The sequence below is a fragment of the Medicago sativa genome, chromosome 7, assembly GCF_051527215.1.
Source record: "Medicago sativa cultivar Bolivia chromosome 7, Bolivia_mono, whole genome shotgun sequence".
NCBI classification, from domain to species: Eukaryota; Viridiplantae; Streptophyta; class Magnoliopsida; order Fabales; family Fabaceae; genus Medicago; species Medicago sativa.
This window is the reverse complement of record NC_140755.1, coordinates 63,577,528-63,585,285: the sequence shown is the minus strand read 5'-3', so window position 1 is coordinate 63,585,285 and position 7,758 is coordinate 63,577,528. Positions and strand designations below refer to the sequence as shown.

The 7,758-nt window shown below is 32.4% G+C and overlaps 1 long non-coding RNA gene across 1 annotated transcript; it reads right to left on the bottom strand.

Moving 5' to 3' along the window:
* Nucleotides 1–1,745: 1,745 nt before the first annotated feature.
* On the bottom strand, nt 1,746–2,595 carry LOC146907569 (uncharacterized). The gene is made up of 2 exons (XR_015020598.1): nt 2,477–2,595; nt 1,746–2,012 (listed from the first exon to the last, which is right to left on the bottom strand). It is a non-coding gene; the product is annotated as an uncharacterized LOC146907569 (long non-coding RNA).
* Nucleotides 2,596–7,758: the final 5,163 nt, after the last annotated feature.

Below are 7,758 nucleotides of genomic sequence, written 5' to 3'. Positions count from 1 at the left end.
TTATGCTTTGAGGCCTCTTATCTCTTCTTAAAATCTTTTCCTCAAAAATTAAAATCAATCCAACCCACCAAATAGTTTTTCAAGAGAGAACTACAATGGTTTTGATTCCACTTGTGGATATGTAGGTAAAGGATTTTATTCCTTCCAAATCAAATAAAAATAACCAAAAACATACTTCTTCTCCCCCATTCTTTCACCTAGACTCTTAGGCAATCATTTTCAAATAAGCAAAATAATTTAGCACAAATTAAAGTTAGGCAAGAGGTTCCTACAGAGTACCGTTGTCGTTAAAGGTGCTTAACACCTTCCCTTATCGAAACCAACCCCCGGATCCAAAGTCTCATAAGGGTTTTTACTCACTTTTTCTCTTCCCACGAATAAAAATTGAGAGTCCAAAGATTGAAGGTTCAAAACTAATTAATGTTTTGATACCCGAAAATCACCGACTACAGGTAGTGTTAGAAGTTATATTATTTAGTATGATTTTTTGTATTTTGTTTGACAAGGTCACAATGCTTCTTGTTTATGCATTATGAGATTGAAGGTAGATGTTAGATAATAACGTATTTGGCTTAACCTACTGGGCCTTTATATTAGTAAATTAGTAGTCTATTAGATTTTATTATATATTGGTTTGTAGCCTATGCTATTGTAATGTCATTGTTAATCTTATTGAAACTCTAGCCGTCTCTTAGTTATTATATTGAAACTCTAAATTGTTAATAAAAACTACCCAACATGTAAATAGAAGGATAAAATTTATTCATTTCAATATTTAGTTTGAACATGTAATCAGTGTGGTATCCTTTCTCGGCAAAAATACAATTTTTAGTGATGATGTACAAATCCCCCTCCAATGTTTGAGTGAACCCAACTTTATTCAACATAAATCTTGAAACCAAATTTTTTTCTTCTTATATCTGGTGCACATATCACGTCGTTGAGAATCAATTTTTTCCGTGTGAACTGCATCTCCACATCATCAATGCCAACAATTTTAGCAGTGTGGAAATCTCCCAACAAACACTTTCTTATCTTTTTTTTTTTTTGGGTTTCCCTCAAAAAACACTTTCTTATCTTTTTTTTGGGTGTGATTGTGTGAATAACACTTTCTTATCTTTATTGATAGTTCAAAACAACTTAGTACGATCCTAACTGATCTGATAGGAGTCTTCAATGTCGATCTACCAACAAAACTGATCTAACTTATCGTAGCAGGGAATTGCTCTTCTTAATATGCAATGTTTCCCTATTTTTCAGTATTTCTACGTTTGAAGTTGGATTCAATTTTTCGGCAAAAGATTTGAGTTTTTCCTTGGTAATTTTTGTTTCTTTACAAAAAATTTTGTATTAAGAATACACTTTTTTTTTGTGGTGGCTGGGTTTGAACCCCGGACATTGCATATATTATGAATTGTCCATACTAACTGTGCTAAGCTCACGAGCACAGAAAGTATTTTCTTTACAATTACCTGCCATGTTTGGGTAAAATATCATCCAAAACAATTGTAATCCAAAAATCATAACCGATAATTAGAAAAAGGTTTATCCAAACCATTATTAGTACGAATTTAATTCGTATGCACTAACAATTTTTTATTTTAGACATGTGTTTAATCAATTTATTTTATAGCATCACGTTTTAGATTACTTTTTAAAATATTTCAACTAATATCTATCTGGTGTGATTTGACTAGGTGTTTGTTTATAGTCACTTAATAGCAATTAATCCCAATCCAACCATGTACAATCCTATTAAAATATTGCACTAATCTTATGTTTTATTTATTAGGTATTTTGAAGAGTACAATAACATCACTAATGACAACAACACAGCTTAACTTGGCCGGGAACTGGGCATTCCGCAGCTGCAAGATTTCCCATACAATAACAATAACCATTATTGTTCCCGAAGCCATGGCTATTGCAATATTGATTGCACTCTTGATTATTTATGCATTTCCTTCTGCAGCTTAGTCCTGGGGTACCACCAGGTAAACTAGTTGCAAATCCTGCAAACAAAATAAAGTTTAAAGTAGATAAGTATGAAGTCCATGTTCACAAAACTCAAGGGTATAGCTTCAATACATTTTATGCCCTAGATCACCAAAACAAGTCTACCAAAAATAAATTAGGGTCTTGTTAATAAGTGCGCTAAGGATATTCTTTAAGAATTTCTAATTAAGAAACTATTCATTGAAAATATCTGATACATTAATTTTCGATGGATTGAATGCACAAATTTTTATAAAAACTTAACATATAAAGTTTTTAAAGAGTGTCCTTAGAGTATTCGTTAACATTTCCCTAAAGTTTTTTTTTTTTTTGGATTTGATACAAATAGAGAAAACAATATGAACTTTCATGGTAAATATATAACAATTGAAAGCTAAGAGAATTTTTTTTAGTAAAACGTAAAAGAATTGTTAACTATGTGATCATCGCTCAGTAATTGAAAATAACGTTTGTCTTTTACCTGAAAGCAAAGCAAAAGCAAAAACAAAGCACAAAATCCAGCAAAAACGAGATTGATAGACATGAGAAGCCATTGTGTAGGATTTCACCTTATTTGTTATTTATTGCAACATATAAGACTAACATCTTCATTATATATAGGACTAATATTTATAAATATTTAAATAATTACTAAAATAATGACTTTAAAGAGAACATTTAATATGCAATGAGAATTCAACATTTTGTGGAAGTTTTTAATTATTATTTTCATTATAAAAAATGTAATAATCTTTATTGACATTAATGTGAAGTTATTCATTTAAAACAAATTTATTGCTTGTATATTAAGTCAAACTTGCTTGAACTTCATTAATTACTATTTAAACTTGCCCGAACTTTTATTTGGTCAAATTTTTATTATTTAATTATTACTCCGGTCCTTGTTATAAGAAACAATTGACTTTTTAGATTCATTGTGTAAGTGATGTATCTAGTCTATATTTAGTTAAACTTTTATGGGTAGTGTTAACTTGTCCCCTTAGGGCACATGTTAAAAAACCTAAAAGAAGAAATATTCTCTAAAATTTGATGCATTCAATTCATTAAAAAGTTAAAGATTACTCCCAATAAACGATTTCTATATTTGATTCATTAACTTGTATCTTAAGGACACAAGTTGGCATTTCCCAACTTTTATTCAGTCAAACTTTTATTTAAAAAGGAAGTTTCCTCCTATGAATGGTTTTCAGACTTTTGTTCACATTGCCACATTATTGTTCATGACGTCACGGTGTGTTGTTGGATGCTAGAACCATATTTATGTTCTTGAAGTGCTTGTTTGGGATGGAGTTTGGAAGTAAAAAAGCAAGTTTGGGGGATTCCCAAAGCAAAAACTGCCGTGATTTTTAAAAGCTAACAATTGGAGCTTTTGAGTTAAAGGGGTTTGCTGCCGTGATTTGCTGAAAACGTGGGTAGAAAAACGTGGTCCCAAACAGGCTTGAAGCATTTTGGTGGGGTCCAAAGGTGCCACATGTGTATTAAGAACATCTTTTCATTTTTACTCCAATGCAAAGAACAATATTTGTGTTCTTAACTTACATTATATGGTCCCACAATTGGCCCCACATATTTTTATTTATTTCAATACTTTTAAATTAAAATACTTATTAAAATACCTTTTCTTCTCTTCTCTTCACAAACAAAACCTGCTGTCCCCACGCCAAGTAGAGAAAAGAAACAAAACCTGTGTATTTTCTCTCTCTTTCTCTCCTTTTTTCATCTGCTTTTTCTGACAGTTTTGCTGCTGGAACATGTTCTTCACATAGAACGGTTCTCCAGCATGGATGCCACATCATCCATCTCCAATGGTAAAGAAAACAAGAACTTGCTTTTAAGTATTAAGAACACTGTCAAGAACTAGCATTGGAGTTGCTCTTATAAAGTTGTGGAAAAGGTAGATCGTGGTAAGAAACTCGCACATGTTTCGAAGAAAACAATTAAAAAATATGTTGAAAAGGATAATATACACAGAATAGGATCTCCAAAACTTTTGAAGCACCGGTGAGTATAACACATGTTACTATTCATGTTTAAAATGTGAAAAATGTTGAAGAAAATGTCGTGCCTCATGATGCAATTGTTGTTGCGAACGACGACACTGTTGATACAAAGTTTGTGACCCATGATGCAATTCTTGTTACTAATGGTAAAACTATTTCTATTAATGAAATTTTTGTTACACCTCCAGCACATCCATGAACCACGACATAGAGGTTCATTTTGATTTGTTGACTGCCTCTGAGGTAGATGCACCACACCAACAGCGCAAAAGTCCCCCATGGTTAGAGTTGTAAAAAATGGGTCAGGCTAGCCCATTAGGCCATTTTTTTGGGTTCGGTCGGGCCTTAAAATTCAGGGCCAAAAAGCATCCGGGCATTTTTAGCCCAGCCCAATTTAAAAAAGGGCCGGGCTGGCCAATCAAGCTTCAGGCCGACCCATTTAAAAAAAAATAAAAAACAAATTTTAATTAAAAAAATAATATGGCCTGAGTTTATCTTTTTTTTATCTTTTTATAAAATATCCCCACTAATTTGAATTGTCATTTTGAACCAAATTCTCACTTCTCATGTATTATAATTTCTTTTGTTAATTTATTTTGAATTATCATACTCGTATTTTATAATTTAAGGTTGCACTTTGTAAGGTTGGGTGAATGTTTATGACCTAGCTATTTTGTGTGGATAAAATTTGATGATGTGGTGGTTATTTTGTGAGTTGTTTGTTTGTGTTATTGATCCTTTTGGTGTGTATGTGAAAAAAGAGTAGTTTTTTTTTGGTTAATGTCTTTACCCCCTGTAATTTGAGCGAGTTCCGGTTTACCCCACTGTAAAAAAGATTCTTTAGATTCCAACCCTGTAAAATAAGATTCTTTGATTTTAGCCCCTGACCTATGTGACTGGGCATAATTGATGACGTGGCGAGCTGATGTGGCATGCTGACTGTGCATATCTGATTATGTGGCATGCTGACTATATATGGGTCGGGCCGGCCCATCAGGCCAGATGCCCATCTTAGGCTGGGTCGAGCACAAATTTTATAGCACATACATCAGTCGAGCCGAGATGGCCCAACCTTATTACACGCATTGGCCCATCAGGTCGGGCCAGGCTGGCTCGGACCAGCCCATTTGACACCTCTACCCATGTTTACTCATCTTGAGCAGCATCCTAAGGCAATCACACCTTTCCATTTTGCTTTATCAAATGTCACCAATGAAACTACGGATACATCTACATTGGTTGCATAAATAACTATTCTTAATCGGTGCAGTCTGAGACTATCATTGTTTAATCTGCTTCTGTGAGGTTGTCTTAGATCCACCCTTTTTCTACTATTATTCCTCACAGGTGTCCGATAGTAACAAGGGATCTTGAGCTTATACAACAAGCATTGGCCGCAACAAACATTTCCAAGGAGGAGAAACCAGTTCTTATTCAAGGTAAAGATGTCAACGCCACTTTTACACCTTATCTAACAAAGAAGCAGAGGAAACAACTTAACAAACTCAATTCCTACAATACTCGATTTAAGGATGAACTCAAGGGTGGTTGAACAACACTTTTTTTTCCTTGGGACTTTTTTATTTTTTTTCTTGTTTTTTCTTTTTTGTTCCTTGTATTTTGTCTTTCCTTTATTGAGGGTTTTGATTTTGGCCCTCCCTCTTGTACAACTTCTCCCCTTTTTTTAATAATATATTTATATGAGTGAGTGGAAAAGGATGGGAACTTCTTGGAGGTTCCGGCCTAGTCGGGATGCCTACACTTCTTTTGGATGTTCTTCTCACACTTGGTTCAACAAAAACAACTTGCTTGAACTTGTAAAAAATAAAATAAAATAATAAAGATAGTAGGGTTAATTATTGAAATTGGCCTTGTAATATATGTGAAGTCTGAAAAATGATCATGTAAGATAAAAAGCACATATTCTAACCCTGTAATTTGATATTCTTATTATTTTTTACCTTGTAATATAGGTGAAGTTCAAAAAAGCTACTTAAAGGTTGATTTTTTTCTTCATTTTTTGCAGGCATGTTTAGAACCTTAAAATATGACTTTACAAAAAAAAAATTAAAAAAATTTCAACTAAGGACGAATTAATCATGAATTTTTAAAGCACCAAAAACTCAAAAAACAAAAGATCTAAAATCCCAACCTAGAAATTGATTATTTGCAGAGACATCTATAGAAATACAGAAAAAGGATCTGCAAAGTTTCGTAGCATTTCAAAGACGTTTCAATTTATATTTTTTTTCAACCAAAATGTGCAAAATTGGAATTTTGTTTCGAGTAAGCATATACTCACGGGTCAAATTCCATTATCTAATTTTGTAGACATGGTTAGAACATCATAAGAACCTTTACCATTAAATTTTGGAGTTTTTAAACGAGATACATATTAATTATGAATTGGTAATTAATTCATAATTATGGAGAATAAAAATTCATAATAAATTCGTTCCTAATTGGAAAGATCTGATTTTTTGTGTAAAGCCTTGTTTTAATATCCTGAAGATCCCTGAAAAAATCATGAAAAAATTCAATCTTTAGATCACTTGTTTGGACCACGTGTATATTGTAGGGTCAAAAATAAGAAGAATACCAAATTACAGGGTTAGAATATGCATTTTTTGTTTCACAGAGTCAATTTTTAGACATACAAGGTCAATTTAAACAATTAACCCAAGATAATATTAATTAATTATTATTTTAAAACAATGTCTCTCAAGTTTTGATCATAACAATATATAAAAGAAGAATTGGATGTGCTAATGTGTGTTCAAGTATGCATAACCATATAATTAAATTCTGATTCTCATAGTCAAGTTTTAGATCTAAAATATCAAGACTCCGAATGCAAAAGAAAGCATCTGAAGCAAAAGAGAAGCTTATAAGAATTGAAACATGATCAGAAGAAAGGTCAACCAGAAAGTTAACGTCCTGATCAGAAGAAGCTTTTCTCTTAGAAGCATCTGATGGAGTGAAGACTATGAAGGATGAAGCATCTAAAGGTGATATAAGAAGTTGAAGGCTCTAACTTAGTTTGTCGTCTTCTGAAGAAATGTCACTATTAAACTCAGAGTATTACAATTTGCCTTCTTCTGACCACATGCAGAAACAAACAAAGAAATTCACAGAAAAAGATAATGTAACAAATCCTTTCTATTATAAGCAAAGTAATTTTGAGTGAATACTCAACGACATTATCCATTTGAGGCAACATCCCAACATCTCTGATCAAGCTTCTCAAGGACTAATTTGATGCGCTAACACTTGTTCAACAACGGCTCTCTCAATCTCTCCTATATAAGGACTTGAGCACTTGAAGAAACATAACAAAACTTCTATATTTTACAAGTGCCTTTACTCTGTCAAATTATAAAATGCACAAACACTTATGTAAAACACAATCTCTTTTATTTGATTAAACTTATATTGTAGAAGTTTCTTTCTTGTGTGATTGAGAAAAGGAAGTCTCTTACTTGTGTGTTTGGGAAAATTGAAATCTTGTGTGATTATAGTGAAAAATCCATTGAAAGTGCAATGCGACTCATATTTTGAGAGAAACCATGATAACTCTCTGTGTGTGTTTTTAAGTTATTTCATTGCATAGCTCTGTTTCAAATTCTAATAAGAACGCTGCTTCTGATCAAACACTGAACTGTTTTTATAAACACTTAAAAAAAGTTTTTTTTTCTTTAAAAAAAAGTCAATACAATTCAACCCCCTGTTAGCCTATAAATTT